Below are 24,308 nucleotides of genomic sequence, written 5' to 3'. Positions count from 1 at the left end.
AGAGAGATCGTGCGTTGGATTCTCCTGTGCCATGGTATTTGCCCTTGGATGCGAGCCAATTCTCCATAAGTAACTTTCGATTAACAGCCATTGGACGTTGGATCACTAGATCTATGGTAAATGAGATCATTACTGTTTCCATTTCTCTTTTCTGTTTTTCCCACTATTTTCTTCCTACTAATTGAAGCTTTGAGCTTCTTCCTTCTTGGATTTTTTTTTTCCTACAGGTTAGTATGCTAGAATATGTGGGACTTGCTCCAGCAGGTAGTTTAAGAGTCATTCAGTCCTAGAATTGGAAGCCGACACACTTGTGGAAGGTGGAAGGTGAGTAAATATTTCGAGTTCACTTATTACAATTGCTGGATGCTCCAATCTTCATACGTAGTAGTGTTTGCCCACGGAAAGCATGACAGTTTCAGACGAGGTGACATGGCTCATTGATGCAGGGAAGAGATTTTTACACCGATGTATTTCTTCCTTGCCCGGAAGCCTCTTTCAAAATCTTGAGGTGCAATTGCAAAACTCCAGCTGTGGCCTTTCTGAGGTTTGCCAGCCGTGGCCTTAGCTTGATGATCGTGGGGATTGGTTATGATTATTATGTATGTATTTGTGTTCGTATGTATGCGTGTCTGCATATATGCTTTAGCTGTGAGTGAGAACTATGCTAGCCTCCTCCTATGAAAGTATCTAGTTCGTATTCTGCCAGCATGTGAGCTTTGTAATTGTTATCCGTAAAGAATAAAAGTACTGAAAATATATCTGAGATTGGACCATATTATAAATTGTTTGATATTTTGCATGTTTTCCTTAGTATAGATCAGAAATTGTGTATGTACCCTCACAAAACAACCCCAGTGTGTAAGTGAAGAACACTACGGTTGCACGTCGATACTCGGCAGCAAAGATCATAGCTTCAGATAAAGGGTGCCGTTCTTGGAGGTTTCTCGAGAGAAAGCAGCATGACTTTGAAAGCGAAAGGCTCCCGGCGGAGAGTAGGTGGGGGATGGCAGGCGATCGCTAGAGCAGTAGTCGGAATGGGTGGACGCAACAAGACCAAGGCTCCTGTAGAGGTACGGCTCTCAAAGGCCATCTTGGAGATCTGACCATGATCCAACTGGAGAAGAAATTCATATTTCCCCGAACGGTGGTGCTCGCTGGAGCAAATGGCCTCCCGTTTGGATGGCAGGGGCCAGTCTTCACGAGGAACTTGAAAGAATCTCGAGTAGCGTTTGGCAGCCTAAATAGGATCATCATGTTGATCTAAGATTACTGATAATTTGAATCCTATGATGACTAAAATCACTGTATTTAATAGGTCATGATCCTGTAATTAAAGATCATCGGATATCCACGAGTAATATATTGGTATTCTAATAGAAATTCAAGATCATTGATTATATAATATCAAAACTATCTATAATATATTCTATAAAATATATTTTTTTAATTATATAAAATATATTATAAATAAAATATTACTATATTTATTAATATATTTATAATTAATAGATTTTATAAAAGCATATTTATTAGTACTATAAATTATTAATCCTATAAAAATATATTAATTGTTATTAGAATTAATATTTTTATTTATACTTATAATGTATTATTTATTAATATGAATATTTATTTTGATTAAAAAATTAGACAAATAAAAGTAATATATTAGATATTTTTATTATATTAATATAAAATATAATAAAATATTTTTATTCTAATTTAAAAGTATCATTGAATCATAATATGACAATAATATGATTAATAATATATTATAATATAATATATCATAAATATTACATAATATCATATATACAATATTGATATAATATATCAATGGTATATTGGTGCACCATTTTCTTTGGCTAAACTGAATAGTATTTTTATCCTTATATTTTAGCTCAAGATCATTGTCTGAAGGTAATCTTGCATTGTCGACCTCAAGAACAGATATTCCATCACTGGATTGGCGAATAATTTGAGAAGTGAGGATGATTTAAAATTATTGCCACGTAGGATCATTATGATGCAATCAAATATGGTGATCTCATCACTTTTATGCATATTATCTTTGATTTTGGATGGATCACCCCAATATCCAATATCCCCTCAAGAAAATCTTTAATCGAGTGCATGCACAATTAGACCGCATCAAACAAAGGTGGAGCCATGTTTGGTTTGGAGGTTCAATTGAACTCTCAAATTTTAATATAATACTTTAAGAGATATGAAAATATTACTCAAAATATTATATATATATATATATTTTTTTTTTGAACTCTTGTAAAGTAAGAAATCTTAATTAACTTAGTAGTTTGAATCCTCATACTTATTTATTTATTTTAATTTATATATTAAATTATAAAAATAAAAATTTTGACTATGCCACTGACATCAAATCCTGCTATCCATCGTACGTATACTCCGGGATTTACCTTGATTCACTCGGAGCTGGCGCATGCAAGGCAACAGGCCATTAAGTTCTGACAAAGGGATGCTGCCGGCCATTCCTACGCTTGCGTCTCAGCACCAAAGTGCTTGGCCTAGGCCACGGAAGGACCTCTATTGCATGCACCAGGTGCAAGCGAACCAGGGCAAGGGGTAGCGTGGCGTGTTAACCACCATGGGATTTGACGCGGTCCAATTGCACCTGGTGCATACAATACGGAGGCGATCACTACCCCAAAACAGCTCCAACCACCAAAGGGCCTCTCATAAATCCACCATTAACTTAGGCCCCACTATCTGTGTTTTTAAAAGGTCTGCTTCTCTGCCAAAGCCTTACCAACATTTCTCGAAGCAACAAATATCTCGGAGGTTTCAAAAATGTGCTGGCTCCTAGTGCGGGGATCACGGTCGTTACCGAAGAGAGTGTAGAAACGATCCAGCGTGCTTCCTTTGTAAAAAGGTCGGACGCTCCTCGCATACATGCCAAGCGAGACATAAGAAGAGGGTTGAAGGGAGCAGCTTGTTTATCCCGGACCGTCCACCAAGTACCCAGGTCTTTCTCCCATTAATGAAGGACCACCATGTGCAATGCTACTACAATAATCCCCTTAGAGCGGGGGTACTCTGAGCTTTCTCTTCAAGAAATGGAGTTGCTCCACCAAGCCGTGCTCTTATTTGCCAGGCCTTGAAGAGATTCCACCCGCGTTTCGAGTGAGATCATATCAAGGTAGGCTATAATGCCTACCTGGTGTTTTTCCCTTCCAATTCCGTGCTGCTCCGCGCTCACCGGCATGGCACCATGAATGACATGTTTTTTCCTTCAATATCAAGCCATGGTCCTTCAGAGATAACGCTAGTACTCTACACCACCTTCAAATCGGAGTTCATCGGGAACTCTTTGGATTGCCTTTGCATCCTTGGGATACCGATTCTGTCCAAAGAAGTATCTCTAGATTTGTCCTATTATAGAGGGTTTCTCCTCGCAACTTAGTTCGAAGAGAACTTTCAGCTTTCGAGGTGTTTGCTTACTGTGAAAGACTAATAAAGGACATCCCTCAATCTCCGTGTAACTCCTGGTGCTGCTTCCTATAAGATTCTCTTGAATATCAGAAATGCTGCCTTCGGGAGACCCCCTATAATATTATACCTCGGATAGACTGAGTGGCAGATTGTTCACGGACAAAATTTTTATGTTCGAATCGATCATAAAAGAAATTATGATCCGATCATGAAATACGCTGTATACATATAAATATATGTGATAAAATATTAAAAAAATAAAGATAGATAAATTCTAAAAGTATTTGGACAATTTTGATAAACATCACGTAATCCCTAAAATTTATCCATTCATATTTTTTTAGCAACGCACGTGCGGTGTATTTTGGAGATGTGGTAGGTTATGAGGTTCGATCATAATTCTTTCTATGATTGATCTGATTATAGAAGTTTTATCCATTGGCTACTTTACTGGCCTCTATCCCAAGGAGGTGGTAATCGACCGGCACCAACTAGTCATGGCATCCTCCACTCAAACCGATGTCTAAGATCATAACAACTTGCAGGTGGAGGTGCCGGCATGGCCAAGAAAAGGAGATGACTGCTTGGAATATAGAGCAGTCCCAACACTACAAGAAAGAAGGTTATTAGCGATGGTCTCAAATTTTCAACTCTTGAGAGAGTATATATATATCATCATCCTGTTAATTTATTGGACGATTCATGGATACATACACTACATAAATGATAATTTATTATCTTAAATACTTAGGTCAAATACAAAATTATATCCTAGAAAGAATTAATGTGTCAGTCCGATTGACTTCTAGAACATATATCTAATAGATAGATCCCTTATAAGTGTGCACCCTACTCCTACAATGAACCTATTGTAGCTAACATACACTACAAGGATCCAAATAGTTCGAAAATCATGTTTATATACAGTCAAACTACAGCAACCCAACTGTGAGTAGTTGAGGCACCGTAGATAAAAAAAATCACTCACACCATTACAGCATCGAGAAGATTACTGATGAGTGAGTAGATATCCATGTAATTTCTCATATGATCACACTCAATATCGATATTCTCTAACAATTACCCGTACTCTCGCTCAATCTATCTACACTGTAGACTCGAGATTTGTCTACCCTGAAGGAAGTAATCTGTGCACCGATCTAACTAGATCAATCACCATCATTATGATGATCGATCAACTGAAAGTAATTTAGAAATTAATTATACATATCTCAAATTTCAAACTCTTAAGAATATGTATCTTTAAGTTATTAATTCTTTGGATGATTCTCGGACATATAACACAAGAATGGATAACAATTATCCACTTTATTGATAAATTTATTGTTTAAGTACAAAAATATGTTTTAGAATTATTACAATGTGTTCATCATATTGACTTTTAGAACATACATCTAACACTTGCATTCTTGATTTGCTCTTCCACTTGAGACAAATTTCTATGGCTGAGTCATATAGACCTCTTCCTCAATATTACTATTGAAGAAAGTAGTCTTGATATCCATCTGGCAGATTTCATAATCGTAGTATGCAGCTATAGCAAGCAGAATCCGAATAGACTTGAACATAGCTTTTGGTGAGAAGCTTTCATCATAGTCAATTCCTTAACTTTAGTTGAAACCTTTCGCTACCAACCTAACTTTGTAGGTTTCGACTTGGCCATCTACTCCGATCTTCTTCTTGAAGATCTATTTGCACCTTATTGGGGTCACATCCTCAGGTGCATCAACTAAAGTCCATACTTGTTGGCATAAATTGAGTCCATTTTGGATTTTATGACATTTAGCCATCTATTTGAGTCTCTACTCATGATAGCTTTCAAATAGGTCCGCGGATCATCATCCTTAATGATGTTGATTTCATTGTCATTTCTAATGATGTTGATTTCATCATCCTTATGATGTTTAAGATTTAGCTTTCTTCCTTTCCATATCTCATATGGAGTACCAGAAACAGACTTCAAAAGCATCCTGTTCAATATATATATATGGCAGTTTTTAGGATATATCTCCTGAATGGTATTAAAAAATTGATGAAGTACATCATGGACTGTATCATATCCATTAAAGTGTGATTCCTCCTTTCTGCTATACCATTTAGCTATGATATATAAGGAGAGGTCTATTCAGAGAAAATATCTTTATCTTTAAGCTGATCAAGAAATTCACTGGATAAGTATTCTTTTTCTCGATCAGATCGAAGAATCTTAATATTTTTTTTAGTTTATTTCTTAACCATACTTTGATACTCCTTCAACTTATCAAAGACTTCAGATTTATGGTTCATTAAGAATACATATCTAAATTTTGATAGATCATCTGTAAAAGTGATGAAGTAGGAGTATCTTCTTTTGACCTGAGTTATCATCGGCCCACATATATCTGAATGTACTAGGGCTAACATCTCACTTGCCCTCTCTCCATATTTAGAGAATATAGTCTTGGTCATCTTATCCATATGACAAGATTCATAAGTTTTTAATGATTCATAATCATACGGGTCAAAATTTTTTTTTGTACAACTTGTTTATCCTTGACTCACTAATATGACCAAGAGAGTAATATCAGAGATACGTGATATTCATATTTTCTCTCTTTTTTTTTATATTTTTATCAATATAAAAAATATTTTCATTGAATACAAGGATTAGAAGATTGTTATCAATATAACAACTATCATAGAATTCATTAGAAAAAAATATGGAGCAACCATTGCCTATTAATTTTATTTCATAACCTTATTTTAGAAACAAAGATATAAAAATAATATTTCTAATAACATTAGGTATGTAATAACATTCTTCTAATTTCAAGTCTTGCCCGAAGGCAACTTTAGCATATTAATTCCCATAGCTTCTGTGCTAATGAACTCTCCACTTGTGCCGAAAAGTTTGAAGTCATCTCTTTTCAGCCCTCTGATATTTTATAGTCACTGTAATGAATTACAAATGTGCGAACTACGAGCAGTATCCAATATTCAAGTATCAGAGTTTGAGGTACTTAATAAAAAATAAGTTTGTATCATATACACATCTTTCGGTGCAATACTTATATCCTACTTCAAATTTGTAAGATAATTCTTGTAATTTTTTTTTCAATATCTTATCTTGCCGTAATAATAACAAGTAATATTTATAGGAATATTATTTGCCTTCTTCCTTTTGAAGATGCTGGCTTGCTGACTTTATTCTCCATATAATTTCTTAAGATTAAGGATTATGGAGTGAGGATTCATATTATTGAATTGTCTCGCAACTCTTTGCTCATCGAGGCTAACAAAATACTCTTGACAGCCTTGCTGTCAGACTGCCACAACTTATATGTAGCCTGATCCTCTTTAGAAGCATTTTCATTGATCGGATTAGGGTCAGAAATATCTAGAAATAGGAGATCTTTTCCTGTGTGAATCTCATTCGTAAGTACCTCAACCAACCCACATAGTTCAAACCAATCAATATATTTGCATCAATGATGTCATGTAATGAGAGTGAAGTTGTCCTAAAAGAGAATTAATCTATATAAATTAAAAATAATAATATAAGCAGACCACTCATGATGACATGCATAACTAGATCAAGTCTTCTGTCTAATTATGTCTCTCACTATTTTATTGGATATTATAGTCCTTACCTATGATAAGTGAGAAATTCTAATCTGATTTTCTAATGGGGTTGAGATCCTAATTCCTCAAAGAAGCCTTGTGGATAGCACAACAAACTTCAGTGAGTTCAAAGATAGAAAACTCTTTCCAAATATATCTCATGCAACTCTCAATAAAATCTTGCCTCTAAGATATTCATAGTCTTATGGATAGTACAACAAACTATAGTATTTAGCTAAGTTAGACCTTTTATTTTTATACAGTTATATCTGAAAAATACAGTTCTTATGGATAGCACAATGAAGTAACATATCCAAAATATGCCGTAAGTATCTAATATACATTAAGACGACCCCACATCAATCTCTAAAGTAGGCCTTATGGATAGTACAACAAACCTACTACGGTTCATTATAAGAAATTGGCTTAACATGAAGAAACACTTATGTAGTCACTACAACAGAACAGGATATTAGCAATGCAAAAAATTCATTGCTAATAATTAATTTTTATTAGTAATAGTTATTAGTGATAAAATTATCATCGCTAATATTTAGTCACAAATAATGATATCGTTGATAATTTTTTATGATGAAAAAAAAATTTCATTGCTAATAATCGATATTACCGATAAAAAATTTTCATCATTAAAAAAAATATTTTTTTGAAAACTATTTATGATGAAAAATTTTAGACATAAAAAATAATAATTTGCAATAAAATATTAAGTCATTAATAAAAAATAATTATTTATGATGAATCAATTTTGTCACTATTAATTTAATTAAATTTTTTTATAAAATTTAGATTTATAAAAAAATATTAGCGACGTAAATGTTTCATCGTAAATATGATAATTTTTGACATAAATTTTTAGCACTATTAAATTATCAATTATTTAGGATAAAATTATTTTTATCATTATTAATTTAATATAAAATTTTAATATTTTTAAATTTATTAAAAAAATTATTTACGACTAATTTTTTCATCATTAATATATTTTTTAGCGATCAATATTTCATCAAAAATAATTCCATCGCTAAAAATTTATACATATTTTTTTAAAAATAATTTATGAATATATATTTTTAATTTATATTTATAATATTTTTTATAAATTAAAAATAAAAAAAATAAAAATAAAAAATTTATATAATAAACTCATAAATAAATTTTATTATTTTATTATATTAAATTAAAATTATAAGAGATCTAAAATAAAAATAAAAAGCTACATAAACAGACCATCAAGTGTTGGTATCTACAGAAGGAGAACGGATTGAAAAAGGAAAGCGTTTGGAAGAGCTCGGACCGACCTGCTGCTGCCTCATCAGCTGCATCATCCGCTCCATCTGTGCTATCCGCTCCATTATCTGGATTTGAAGTAGCTGGTACTCATCGATACGTGCAGCCAACTCATTAACTCGCTGTCGATCCTCAATAGCCTGCCTCTGCACCTTCACTAGTCGAGTATCGCAAGCAGTATGGATGTTAGTCCTGGACGAGCGTGAAGATAAGAGAGCACTGATCCCATGCTCTAGACCCTTAATATAACAGAATTTTGTACCAAGCACCTGATCATAGATCTCATCATCTGTGGGTGCGATCGAGCCCTCAAGGATAGGCTGGGATCTGATGCCTATCATACGATTCTGAAAATTAAAGTTATAGTGATTTTAATTAAATACTAAAAATTAAAATATAAATAAATAAAATAATTAAAAAAAATTATAAAAAGCTTCTGACTCTCCATCGTCTACTCTCCTAACCGTCGCTGGTGGGTCTGCTGGTAGATATCGATCCTATCAGAAAGCTCGTCACTCTCTGCATCTCTCTGCAATTTGAGAATAATTAATTAAAAATTTTTAAATAGTTAAAGAGTTAAAATATGCTAATTAAAAATTACTTACCATCTACTCCATATGATGAGCGAAGGACCTCGAACCCCCACAATGCGACACGGTCTATCTCACCCAATTCGCGATGTTCTGAACACACCATCTCTGTATAGTTAGCAATTAAATTAGTAAGTAACAAACTGAATTTAAGAATAAATGATTCACATTAAACTCTAAAAAAAAATTTGGATGTGTAACCTGATATGTCGGATCCTCATAATGCCAGCATATAAGAGCTCAGTCATCCATAGTGATGCTGTCATAGGGTTGCTGTCATGCTGCCTCCACCCCATGATTTTACATCACATGTACCAATACTGATGGATGCGGTGGCGATACTCCTTGAAACGCAAATATAAATGAGCATCCATAGCTCGCCGCACGCGATCCTCCTCAAAATCAATAATATCAAATACACCCTGCGAATAACAAATATTAAAAAAATATCGTACTAATTAAATATTCACAGTATAATTTATTTTATCTATAACTAGGTGTAGAAAATCTCTCTCTGAGCCCGTACAATGTGATGCCAATCAAAAAGCATCACAAGGGCATAGCTGCGGTATATGATTTTTAGCTCGATCTGGCACAGCTCGCACCATCCCCTAATGGGCCTGGTGTAGTCTGGTGGTATCTCAATACAGAGATATTATCCTGGGTATTCGCATCTCCAATGCTCTAGAGCGAGATTCTTCGATGGACCTCACCCTTACCTCACCATCGGTGGAGACTGGCCTGAAACAACAATAAATAAATTATTAGTATGATAGCTATCCAAATAAAAAAAATTAAATTTTATTATATAAAAAGTATAATATTACTATTTAGACCCACCTCACTCGGACCTGCCTCATTGGGACTATTAGTGCAGGACCTTCTGGTGACTCTACTGGTGCGGTAGTAGAAATGGGTGAAGATGCCTCGTCTTAGGGGTAGACTGCGAATGCAAATATCGTCGTCTGTCTTCTGATGCCATACCTATAATTTTTGACATATAAATGAATATGATATTGAACAATAATAGTAAAAAATAAATTACATTCTAAAGAATAGAATTATATCGCATACCATTATTGTAAGAAAAGATTCAATAAAGAATATAGATCTACTCATCAATATTCGTATCTTTCTCGATGTGTTGGTTCTCCTCCGAATCATAATAATCGACTAATATATCGTCTTCTATCTCATCGTCATTTATGAGCTGATCGTCGTCCTCTGACTCATCAAAATTAAATATAAAATCAGCTTTAACTTCATTGGATGACAGATCAGCCCTATTCAAAGGAGCTGTTATAAAATTTTCATCAATAAAAAGCTCGACTAATATTTGTTCTTCTTCTTGAAAAGCTTCCTCTTCATATAAATTCAAATTTTCATCCATCTCTAGTCAGGTTGGTATATCATATATGCCTTTAGATATTATTTTTTGTACGATATACTAATTATCTCGATACTTTAGATCCTTCAAATATATTACTTATTTCACTTGAGTTGTTAATATATACGGTTCATTCTGGTACCATGTTTGTGCAAAGTTTACATTGATAAAGTATGGATTGATATGAATATCGATCTTTTTATTGCTAATATCCTACCATTCACACTGAAATAAAAATAAAGAATTACTGGATCCATACTTTAGTTTTATGATATCTATAAGTACACCACAATATTCAATCTCTTCTTCTCCTTCATATCTTATCATAGCAATTCCACTATTTTGGACCTGTTATTGTATCTGAAGCTTTTTTGTGTAAAATTTTATTCCTCCAATGATACAGGATGAGTAGTGGTTAACTCTTCAATCAGAGCCACATGCTAAATCATACAACTTATCAGTCACATTCTTTTCTTTAGTAAAATACTTATATTTCATCTACACCATAACATAAAAAATTATGTCAGTTCAAATAATTATTTTTATAATTATTAAAAATAACATATTACTAGTGCAACTTACAAGGTCTTCAAATCATTTTATAAATTTTTTTCATGTCGATCATCAGCATCCGTATTATTCTCTCTGGATAGTATACTCTTATGCTCACTACCACAAGTCATGATTTTTAATTTTACGTCGACATAAAAAAATTACTTAGAACAATAAACAGTATGCTAAGATGATACTTACTCAATGAAATCTTTAATTTTTTTATAATTATTTAGAACGTAGAAGTATGACTTGGATAGCTCATTCACCTCTATAAATTCATATCTCCTTCCATCAATGAGTCAAACCGTTTGTTTAAATATAGACAGTATCGGTTCATTGTCATCCCATTCACGGTCTATATTATAATCTGTATGATTGAATCTTATTTTGATATCATCAAGATACATCGAACAGAATGTGACATACTCCATAGCTACGTATGCTTTCGTTATAGATTCTTTAGGCCGTGCTTTATTGCGCACATATTTTTTTTGGATACACAAGAATCTATAAGTAAAAATAAATTTAAATTTTAAAAATATATTTATATCTTATAACTGATATGATAAAATACGTATAATTTTTTTACCTTTCAATCAGATACATCCACCGATAATGTACCGGTCTGATCAAAAGAGCTTCCTTTGGGAGATGAATAGCTCGGTGCACTATTACATCAAAAAATGATGGTGAAATTTTTTTTTTTTAACTTACAAAAAATGAGCATGATATCCTTCTTAAACTTCTCAAGTAAGTTAATTTTTAATTTTCAATAACACAATTCTCGGAAGAACACTCCCAACTCAACCAATGCAGTTAGAACATCACCACTTAAATAGCCATGCATGACCACAGGAAGCAAGCGTTGCATCATCATATGGGAGTCATGACTTTTTATGTCAGAGATATTACTATTGTTATTACCAACACACCATGATATGTTTGAAGCGTAAGCATCAGAAAACTTTACGATTTTGAACCATCCATAGAAACTCTTCTTTTCCTTGCCAAACAATGAATAACATGCAGGTGGCATAAAAAATTTATCACCTCGACGAACTAAATGCAACTCCGATTGGATTTTTATTTCTTGCAAATCAAGATGAGCTTTTGTATTATCTTTTATTTTTTCTGAGATGTTCAATACTACACCGATGATATTATCATAAATATTTTTTTCAATATGCATGCATCCAGATTATAACGAAGTAGTAGCTACTTTCAATATGGTAGTTCGAAAAAAATACTTCACTTCATTCAATTCACCTCAGCTTCAGTATGCTTCTGCTTATGAGTACCCGATATTTTCTCACATTAGATGTTTCTAATGACTTGAAGTTGTTCTATGACTTCTATTCTACTTAACTCCTTAGGTGGCGGACGTCGGTCGGACTTACCATCAAAGTTTTGATTATAACGGATCCTCCAAGAGTGATTATCAAGTAGAAATCGTCGATGACCCATGAAGCATTTTTTTCATCCATGCTTTAAGTGTAAGGAGGATGCATCCTTGTTGCATATTGGACATGCCAGATATCCTTTGGTACTCCACCCAGATAAGTTTTCATATGCAGAAAAATTATTTATGGTCCATAAAATCGAAGCATGCAACTTAAAATTCCTTCGACTCACAAAATTATATATCTATCCTCCATTTTCCTATAGCTCCTTCAGATTATCGATTAACGATTGTATATATATATCAATTTCATTACCTGATACTTTTGGACCCAAAATCAATAGTGATATAAAAATAAATGGTTCTTTCATGCACTTTCAAAGTAACACATTATATACAATTAGCATCACAGACCACATGCTGTTGGAGCACGATCCTGACTCCTCCCATGAACCTTGGGTGCAGCGAAACCAGCAACGAATAGATCTGGAGTCGTCTGGACACGATCCAAAGGCCCTTGACAAAATCAGCCTGGTTGTTGTCTTCTTCGTCAGTCTTTCATTCCAGATGAAGAATGCCTCTGAAACTACCTCTAAAAAATCCAAGATCTGGTACCCTACCAGATCAGACCTAGACCGAGGTCTTCCAATTTGTAGATCTTAAATCAGAGTGTTCTAGATGAGGAAGAAGATAGATGGAAATAGACCTCGCAGATCTGTCCTGCTGCAGCCTTTCCTGTAGATCTGTTGATGGAGATCTCACCCGCACCTCAAACGATCTCAGATCAACTTCAGATCTGAGAGAAATTTGTACCAATTTCTTCTCAAGAGATTTCAGGTCCTGGACCTGGTGTTTGGGCACCTACAAGAGGGGGAGAGCAGATCTGGTAGGCGGCTGCAAGGGGGAAGGGGCTAGCGCCTCCCCTTCTTCTCTTTCCTTTTATGGACTGGTGGCAAGAAACCCTAGGGTTTCTTGCTCCTAGGGCATGGAGAAGAGCTGGAGAGAGAGGGAGAAGAGAGAGAGACTTGGGAGAAAGAGTTATCTATTTTTTTGGCTTAATCCAACCTATACACAGTACATGTATATATAAACACCGTGTCAAGTGACCCAAACCCAAAACTCCCTTGACCAACTCTATGGGAGATTAGGTTAACCCAAGCCCACGTACACCCATGACTCAACCTAATCTCATCTATCCTGGGCCCAGACCTGGCCCATAAAGAGTTGGTCCCTTGAGGCCCACATAACCTAGACCTCAAGAACTTGAAAGGCCCACAGCCTTTCAACCTTGGGCCCAACTAGCCCTAGAACCTCCATGAAGCCCTCATGAATGATGGACCTTGGCCTTAGCCTTGGTCCTTTGGGCCTTGGGCACACCACCTGGATCATAACAATCTCCACTTTGGTGTCCCAAGGCCTCAACCAGCTCCACTCTGTTCTTGCGACTGTAGATCCATTTGTAGCCAATGGGCCTCTTCCCCTATGGCAACTGTACCAATCGTCATGTTTGGTTCTTGTGGAGAGACTGCATCTCCTCGGACATCGTTTGGACCCACCGCTCTCTGTCCTGGCTCTCAATAGCCTCCTGATACGTATATGGGTCTCTATTCGCTGTCACCAGGGCATATGACAGCGTCTCCTCGAAGCCATATCGATCTGGTTGCCTGATGGTCCTCTTGAGCTTGTGAAGGGCAACATCGATATCAGTCCTCGGTCCAGCTCGCTTCTGCTTAACCTCTCCACCTCGATCATCCATCTGAGTCCTTTCTACCTGTGGAGACACCTTAGGTAGGTTCTCCACCTGAATGTCATGTCCTCCCGTAGTACCTGCAAGAGGCAAAATAAAAGAGGTAAGCTGTCCAGCAGTGCCCTGCTGGACCTCCTCCTGCTCCTGCTGCTCCTCCATGCCTGCTCGCCTCCGTAGGACTGACTCCTCATCAAAAGTCACATCCCGACTAATGATGACCTTCTTTTCCAAGGGATCCCACAGCCTGTATCCTTTGACTCCTCGCGGATAGCCTAGAAACACCGCCTTGCGTGATCTAGTGTCTAGCTTGCTCCACTCACCAGCTCCAATGTGCACATAGGCCGTGCACCCAAATACCCATAGATGGCCCAGCCCAACTGTCCTCCCAGACCACACCTCTTCTGAAAATCTGCCATCCAACCTGATGTGAGGTGACCGATTGACCAAGTAACCCGCTGCGTCAACTGTGTCAACCCAGAACTCCTTTGGAAGCCCTGCCTGCAGCCTCATGCATCGTGCTTTTTTCAAAAGTATTCTGTTCATCCTCTCGGCCACCCCATTCTGCTGTGGAGTCCCCCTAACTGAGAAGTGTCTCCTGATCCCACACTCCTCACAGTAGTCCTGAAACTCTCTGCTGGTGTACTCTCCGCATTGTCTGACCTTAGACACTTCACGCTCCTCCCCTACTCCTTCTCCACCTCCGCTCTCCAGATCTTGAACTTGGTGAAGACCTCTGACTTCTCTCTCATGAAGTAAATCCAGAGCTTCCTTGAGAAATCATCAATCAGGGTCATGAAGTATCTGACCCAATTCCTAGCTAAAACTGAAGCTGGTCCCCACACATCCGTGTGTACTAACTCCAGAGGGGCTGCACTCCGGGCTGTACTGATGGTGAACTGAACTCTTCTTTGCTTTTCCATCTGGCAAGGCTCACAGATCTCCTCTGTAGCACCATCCTCCAGATCAGAGATGAGTCCTCTCCTGCTCAACTCCCTCAGCCCCCTGTCACCCATGTGGCCTAGGTGGTAGTGCCACATCCTGTAAGCCCCCTCCTGGTCCTGTGCTGCAGCTGCTGCATCAGACTCTCCGATCACCACAGATCCCTCCATGCGATAGAGGTTATTGTCCAACCTCCTGCCTCTCATCACTACCATAGCTCCATTGGAGATGTTCAGTACTCCGCTTCTAGCCCTACTGCTGAAGCTGTATCCACTGCGCTCCAAGTAGCCTAGTGACACTAGATTCTTTTCCAGCTCTGGGATGTGCTTTACATTTGTCAATGTCCTCACAATCCCATCAAACATCCTCACCCTGACTGTCCCTATCCCAGCCACCTTGCAAGGATGATTGTCGCCTAGAGTCACTGATCCCTCACCTGTCTTGGTATATGTAGCAAACCAAGACCTGCGTGGTGTGTAGTGATGTGAGCACGCAGAGTCTAGTGTCCACTCATCTGTGTAATGCCTGTGACCATCTGATACCACAAGTAGATCATCCTCCACCTGCTGCCCAGCAACTGCACTCACTGATTCTAAGCCACTTCTTTCTCCCTTCTTGCTCTTCTATAGTGGACATTCTCGCTTGAAGTGCCCGAACTCTTTGCACTTGAAGCATTTCACCTCTTTCTTTCCCTTCCTGGACTTGGACCGCCCCCTGGACTTGCTTCTGCCTCTGCCTCTACCTGTCCTCTCCCCTACTGCCAAACCCTCCTGGGGAGCCCGATCTCTGGTCAACTTTTTTCTCTGCTCATTCGACCTCAGCACCGAGACCATGTTTTCATACTCCAGAGTCTCCTTACCGTAGAGCAGTGTAGTCATCAAAGAATCATATGATCCGGGCAGCGAACATAGAAGCAATAAAGACTTGTCCTCCTCATCCAGCTTCACCCCGATATTCACCAACTCCGTGCACAACTGGTCAAACCTCTGAATGTGGCCAATCACATTAGATCCCTCCTGCATCTGAAGACTGTACAACCTCTTCTTCAGCATCAGCTTGTTGCACATATTCTTCCCCATGTACATGGTGTGCAACTTCGACTAAAGGCCCTTCAGGGTCTTTTCTTCCAGCACCGAATACAACGCCGCATCCGCCAAACATCCTCTGATCACCGAGCATGCTTTCTTCTCCAACGATACCCATTGTCTATCTGTCATTCCCTCAGGCTTCTCATCCAAAGCCTGATCCAGATCTGCTTGCACCAGAAGATCCTCCATCCAGATTTTTCACATGAAAAAAATTTTTTTACCATCAAACTTCTCAAAATCGACCTTCATATTACTGCCCATGACTGGATCCAAGCCAAACAAGCAATATAAAATCAAGAAGTGTAGAATATACCTTGATGGTACCTTGCTGAAAATTTTCAGCACTTGGGATCTTCAACTTCTCATGCTTGGAACCGCTTCCTCACCACTATTGGAGCATGCTCCTGGCTCCTCCCACGGACCTTTGGTGCAGCAGAACCAGCAACGAATAGATTTGGAGTCGTCTGGATACGATCCAAGGCCCTTGACAAAATCTGCCTGGTTGCTGTCTTCTTCATCAGTCTTTCGTTCCAGATGAAGAACACCTCTGAAACTACCTCTAAAAAATCCAAGATTTGGTATCCAACCAGATCAGACCTGGACCGAGGTCCTCCAATTTGTAGATCTCAAATCGGGGCATTCTAGATGGGGAAGAAGGTAGATGGAGACAGACCTCGCAGATCTGTCCTACTGCAGCCTTTTTGTAGATCTGTTGATGGAGATCTCACCTGTGCCTCAAACGACCTCAGATCAACTCCAGATCTGAGAAAAACTTGTACCAACTTCTTCTCAAGAGATTTTAGATCCTGGATCTGGTGTTTAGATGCCTGCAAGAGAGGGGAGAGCAGATCTGGTAGGCGGCTGCAAGGGGGAAGGGGCTAGCGCCTCCCCTTCTTCTCTTTCCTTTTATGGACTGGTGGCAAGAAACCCTAGGGTTTCTTGCTCCTAGGGCATGGAGAAGAGCTGGAGAGAGAGGGAGAAGAGAGAGAGAGACTTGGGAGAAAGAGTTGTCTATTTTCTTGGCTTAATCCAACCTATACACAGTACATGTATATATAAACACCGGGTCAAGTGACCCAAATCTAAAACTCCCTTGACCAACTCTATGGGAGATTAGGTTAACCCAAGCCCATGTACACCCATGACTCGATCTAATCTCACCTATCCTGGGCCCAGACCTGGCCCATAAAGAGTTGGTCCCTTGAGGCCCACATAACCTAGACCTCAAGAACTCGAAAGGCCCACAGCCTTTCAACCTAGGGCCTAACTAGCCCTAGAACCTCCATGAAGCCCTCATGAATGATGGATCTTGGCCTTAGCCTTGGTCCCCTGGGCCTTGGGCACACCACCTGGATCATAACACATGCTGTAGGAAGTACTCAAATTGCCAAAGAGATTAAATCCATCTGTCGCTAGACCAAGCTGGATATTGTGCGGGTCACTCGCAAAGTATAGATGCTTTGCATCGAAGTCTTTCCACACTATGGAGTCAGTCAGGTGGCTAAATATATTCTCCTCCAAAATCCATTGCTCATGATGCCATCTCATTTCTTCAACTATCTTTGTAGACATATACAATTTTTGAAGTCTTGGAATCAATGAAAAATACCTCAAAACCTTTTGAGGTATCTTCTTTCTTTTTCTGTTATCAATTTTGTACCTAGACTCACTGTATTTCGAACATTCAGTTGCCTGTTCGTTATTCTTATAAAATAGTATACAGTCATTTTTGTAGGCATGTATAGGAATTTAGTCAAGTCCCAATTTTCGTATGTATATTTTTGCTTTAGAATATGATTTTAAAAGTCTCTCTCTATCGGAAAGAGCTGCTTTAATCAATGTCAAATTTTAGTCAAATAACTTTTGACTCTATCGGTTCATGATTTTAATATGAAGTAATTTTATTAAAAACTCTAACTTGGAGAACTTTACATAATTTGGATAGAGTGGCTCTCGTGCATCTCTTATAAGCTTTGCAAACTATTCAGAAATTTTTTCTATCTCAAGTCAGATATTGTGTTCATGATTAGAATTGCCTTCAAATGCACTAGTACTTATGCGTACATTTGAATAAACACCCTGATGTAAATCATTCAATAGTTTTCCTATATCACCATGTTTGACAGGTTCAGTAGCATCACTATCATCTTTAGTATCATCATCGTTGCGTACAACTTCATTCGGATCACTCTCTCCATGCCATATCCAGTGAGTATACTTCTTGTTTATATCATAATATAGCAGATGCTCCTCAACAAGTGTTATGTGATGATATACCATATTGACACATCTCTTGTATGGATACTTTATTCGACTAGTACTGTCAGCCTTATGCTATGCAAACTCAATAAAATCTCAAACATTTTTTTGATATTCAGAAAAAAAATACCTCTGGCATTCATCCAACTTTTGTTGATATCCATCTAACAACAAACATAAAAATCATAAATAATAAAGAAATTTTTAGTGGTATTCATCCGAACTGGATCCCAATCTGGATTCTGAACCGAATCCTGACCCAGATTTTGAACTAAATCTTGATTCAAATCCAGACATAGATCATTTTATATAAAATAGTACATATTAAAGAACACAAGTGTGGAGAGTAATGAAGTAAAAATGTATAATCCTATCTATTTCAAATCATTATTAATAGGTGTGGTCCTATCCCTTTTAGAAAGTAATAATCTTATTATTGTTATTAGTCAATACTTTATTTTATTATTGTGAAAATTTCGACAGCATCTCTCCATAGTTCTCCAAGTATATGATGTGAATATGGTGCCTACGCATTCTATCCACCATATACCCAGAGAACAGTGGATAGATAACTGATGACAACCACATAATAAAATAAAATATCAACTATTAACAACAATAAGATTATTACTTTTTCAAAAAATCTGAATACAGGATATTCAAGAGTCGATCTCGATTAAGATCAAATTTTGAATAAAAATCTATGGCTCAATGCAATTTAACTACCATCTCGAAACATATATTCAGAGATGGATTTCTAATTTATCAAAAAAGAATAACTTTGTATTAAAATTTTTTCATCAAAAATTTTAGTAGAGTTTTTTTAAAATAAAAATATTTTTTATATTTAATTATAATAAATAAAAAAATATAAAATAGCATACAAAATAATTAAATTATAATAAGCAAAAGTAATGTGCATTGTGCTAGTGGAACAATAAAATAATTTATAAATTTCAACAGTAATACTAAAAAATTTATGTAATAAATACAAAATAAACTATAAATAGTTGAACATGTAAAATAATATTAACATAAAATTATAACACGAAACTCAATCTCGCACCGAATATCCTCTGCTCCCTCTCCCTCATTTTTCAAATTCATCAAAAGCAGCATCGTAAAGACAGTCTCGCAGATAGGACTGGAAGTGGGTCGGGCCACTAGGAGGCCCATCGGGCTGTCAAGAGGCCCATCAGGTCAGCCCGAGGTCCATCGGATCGGGCTTCGAACTCGACCCCAAACCATTCAGGCCGGGCTTTAGCCAAAAAATGGGGCCCATTTGGCCATCGGGCTGGGCTCGGACAAACATTTGGCTCGGTCCAGAGCCGACTCGATTGGGTTTAGATCAATTAACCCCCCTCTCCCCTGATCCCGACTCAATTCGCATTTTAACTTTTATATATATAATAAATAATTTTTTATTTTTTTAAAATATTTTTTATCTAAAAATATTTTTTTCTAAATATTTTTTTTCTTAAAAATTTTTTCTTAACAATTATTTTTTTCTTAAATATATTTTATCTTAAATATTTTTTCTTAAAAATTATTTTTTTTCTAAATATCATCCACCCGTGGCCTGACCCACCCCCTACGGCACCGTCACCGTCACCCACCCCGTGCCGCCCAGACTCGGCCTCCGTGACCCCCACTCCTGCGGTGCCGGTGCCGTCACCCACCCCATGTTACCTGGACTAGGCTCCCATGACCCTCACTCCTGCGGCGCCGCCACCGTCACCCACCTCATGCCGCTCAAACTTAGCCTTTATGACCCCCACTCCCGTAGTGTCAGATTTGATGCGGATCTCAATTTGAATCCTGATCAGATTTCGATCTGGATCCCAACTCGGATCGAGATCTTGATCTCGATCCAGATTCTGATCTTGATCTAATTCATATCACGATCTGAATCCAAACCGAATACCGATCCGAATCTCGGATCGAACAGTTCATATGCATTAAAAATTTACTAAAGGATTCGGCTAATCCAAGTTAAAATATTAAATCATAATCATAATATTTATATGCATTAAATTATAAAAAAATATGTATTAAATTATAACAAGCAAAAAAAATATGTATTAAATTATAACAAAAAAATATTTTATTATTAATCAAATAATAAAATATTTGATTAATATTTGATTATTTTTTCTTTTTTTCCCCCTCATTTATCCCTTCTCTTCCTCTCTCCCCACCCCGATCGACCTTCCTCCACCGACAGCCGACCCACACCCACCCCCCTCCGACGTGCCACCCACGGCCTCGCCCTACTCGTCGTGCCACCCCCTCTGCTCTCCGTGCCCCCGACCCCCATGCCGCCCACTGCCACCCCACAAAAGCCCCTCCACCCTCCGGCCCCTCAGCCCCCCGCAACCCCCTCCGCCCTTCGGCCGCCAGCCCCCACGGCCCCCCACTCTGCCATCCCCCTAATCCCATGGCACCCAAACCGCCTTTGAGCCGCCGCCGTCCCCCTAACCCCCACTGCCGTCCCCCCAACCCCCGGCTCTTGCACCTGCATCCCATTGTCACCTGACGGAACCCAGCGACCCACCCCCTCCCTCCTCCCTGCCTGACAAACCCCACGGCCCCCCCTCCACCCCCAATGGCGTCACTCCTTCGCACCCCATGGCTCCCCCTTCCCCACGATCGGATCCTACCCCCTCCCCCCTCCCCCCACCGACAGCTCCATGCTATGGCATCGGACGTCGCTCATCGGTGGCCCGATCAATCAAGAAAAAGGCAATGATAGATCATACCTGAGGGGGAAGCGACGGTGAGCAATGGTGGAGCCGGAGAGGCATCATCCGTGATTCCTGATGGAAGCGACGGCAGAGCCCATAGAAAGCGATGGTGGAGCCAGAGAGGGAGAGGGAGAGGGAGAGAGGGGGAGAGCTCGGAGGGAGTGGGGGGAGAGAAGAGTTTCACGGGAAAAAAATGGAGGAGAGCTCTTAGAGAGAGAGAGAGGAGGGTTTCGCAGTCGCCGATGATGGAAGCGATGTCGACTTGATGTTTATTAAATGAAGAACTATTAACGATAAAAATTTTTATCGCTAATACTCTTATTCGCAATAAAAATTAATTTTCATCGTCTATAATTTTTGTCAAAAATATTTCCACTAAAAAATTTTTTCTTCTAAAAAAATTTCATCCAAAAAGTTTATAAAATAAATTATTGGTGATGAAAATCAAAATATTCATTGTTAATAAGGGTATTAGCAACAGAAAAATGATTTTCATCGCTAAAAAATACTGTCAAAAATTTTTTTTCCCTCTAACAATTTTTTCTTCAAAAAAATAAAAAAATTATTTTTAAAATGGTTTTACCAATGAAAATTTTTTTAGTCACTAATAAATTTTTTTTATTAACAATTTTTTCATAAAAATTGATTAAAATAATATTTTTAAAACATGATTGTCAATAGAAAATAAATTTATGTTACAAATAATTTTTTTAAATTTTTTTAAAAAAAATTTAAATACTATTTATAATGAAAATTTGATTTATGTCGTTAATAATTAAAAAAAAATTCTCTAAATTTTTTCAATCTAAAAAAATCTTCCTAATAATAATTTCATAAAAAAAATTAATTTAATTTTTTTTTCAAAAAAATTTTTTATCCAAAAAATTTAACAAAAAAAGTTTAATTTACGTCACTAATAATTATTATAAAAATAGCTCTTCGGCTTCTGTAATAGAATGAGCACTATAGGAGATCGATAGTTTTGAGGTCTTCGATCTTCAAGGAGCTCATCTTTTTTTTGGAGTCCTCGTTCTAGAAGTCGGAGTAGAAAATATCATGGTGATTCAAAGATCACGAAAAAATTCTATCAAGATTAAGATTTGGAGGATAGGATAGAGATAGAAAGTTAGAGGTCTAGAAACTCGTATATTGCATGCATGTGAGGATCGAGTTTGAAAATTTTAAGTGAAATTATGTGAGTATCAAAGATCTAACAATTAATCAGAATCAAAGCAGATCTACAGGTAGTGCAAGTTATGTTATAAAGCACAAACTCATATTAATACTTTGCATTACTAGGAAGATGAGTGTTCGTATTGTTTGTCTTCTCATAATTGAAACTCCTACAGAGATACATTTAAGTGTCGATCGATGCGGAAAGTACGATATCTTTTGAGATCGTGAAAGTCATGCTAGAATGCACTGCTTAACTATATAATTTCTGCAAGAAAAGAGGCTCCTTTCATACAGCTTAAGACAGACACTCCATCAAAAAGATTCATTGATATCACTAGTAACAGTGACAGCGATAAACAGATGAATTTTACATCGCAAGTAAACGAATAGCTTATTTCATTCAAAAAGATCTATTCATTCTAATATGCAAATATCACTCACTTTCATATGTTTTTTTCATACAAAAAGTTCAATCTAGATCATAACTCACATTTGCTTCTTTATCATGTAAAAAGATAAAAGATGTATACAACTGCTACAAAAAATAGATGCAATTATCTTATATAAAATTAAAAATTTAAATTTTATATTTTTTTTTAATTTTTAATTTTTTACATATTGATGATGAAAATATTTTTATCGTAAATAATTAAATATTTATGATGTAAATTTTTTTTCATTATAAATAGTTAATTATTTATGATAAAAAATTTTTATCACAAATAATAAGCAACTTTTGATTTTATTAAATATTTGATTTTTTTAAATATTAATGATAAAAATATTTTTATCATAAATAATTAAGTATTTACGATATAAATTTTTTCTTCATAAATACTTAATTATTTATGATAAAAAATTTTCATCATAAATAATTAGTACTTTTTTATTTTTTTAAATTTTAATTTTTTTAACTATTAACGAAGAAAATATTTTTATCATAAATAATGAAGTATTTATGATGAATTTTTTTTATTTCAAATATTTAATTATTTATGATGAAATATTTTTTTTACAAATAATCTATGATTTTTAAATTTTTATTTTTTTAAATATTGATAATAATAATATTTGCATTGAAAATAATCTTATTGGTGATGAAAAATATTTTTTTATCATAAATACTTAAATTATTTATGATGAAAATATTTTCATCACTAATATTTAAAAATTTAAAATTAAAATAAATAAAATATTATTTATGATAAAAATATTCATCATAAATAATATATATTTATGATAAAAAAAAATTTCATCGATAATACTTGACTATTTATGATGAAAAATTATTTTTATCATAAATATTAAATTATCTGTAATGAATATTTTTATCATTGTAAATATCTTTAGTGATGATGAAAATATTTTTATCATAAATAATTTTATCATAAAAATATTCTTTTCTTAATACTCAGCATCTCAGATTCAGACTGAATTAATCCTATTGATCAGATAAGTGTAAGATTGGTGGGAGGCTTTCTGTGCTTTTACAATGGTTCTAATTAAGTAACCACCACTCTTGAATACTTTTCTAGACACCAATCGATTAATCAACTCCAAACTCAGTTCGCTTTTGGTTTCTATCACTATGACTTAATATAATTTTTTCAAGAAATTTATGGTCTCATACACATCCTATCTTTTAAATTCTTCACAATGATGCATAAGCATACTTAAATCATGATAACATAATTTAAATCAATATGTCTAAACATATCTCTAAGATAGATTAGGGTTTGGATGTTTAATCAGATTCAACTCTTGGCCCGATTCGAACCAAATCGAAACCCTAGCAGATCACAATCAACACAACATGTTAACCTTTGATTGTATTATCAAGGTAGGCTTTGATGGCACAGTGAAAGAACTGGTATTTAAAAAATTTCATTCAAAATACCTCAAGGCATCAAAACCCCAATACTCAGAAACCCTTGATAATACTAATCAAACCATAGATCCACAAGAAGTATTGGGAAGCATACCTTTTGAATTTTGATTTGGTGAAAAATTATTTCTACAAGGCACAC

At 36.3% G+C, this 24,308-nt stretch overlaps 1 long non-coding RNA gene across 2 annotated transcripts; it reads left to right on the top strand.

The window, feature by feature from the left end:
- Positions 1 to 1,193, top strand: LOC140855459 (uncharacterized). Of its 2 annotated transcripts, XR_012138387.1 has the most exons (4): positions 1 to 116; positions 228 to 324; positions 447 to 544; positions 856 to 1,193. It is a non-coding gene; the product is annotated as an uncharacterized lncRNA (long non-coding RNA). The 2 variants fall into 2 exon arrangements; XR_012138386.1 differs by lacking the exon at positions 856 to 1,193 and having other exon boundaries at positions 447 to 773.
- Positions 1,194 to 24,308: the final 23,115 nt, after the last annotated feature.

The sequence above is a fragment of the Elaeis guineensis genome, chromosome 2 (assembly GCF_000442705.2).
Source record: "Elaeis guineensis isolate ETL-2024a chromosome 2, EG11, whole genome shotgun sequence".
NCBI lineage: Eukaryota > Viridiplantae > Streptophyta > Magnoliopsida > Arecales > Arecaceae > Elaeis > Elaeis guineensis.
The sequence above is the reverse complement of the archived record's forward strand: the minus strand, read 5'-3'. Positions and strand labels throughout refer to the sequence as shown.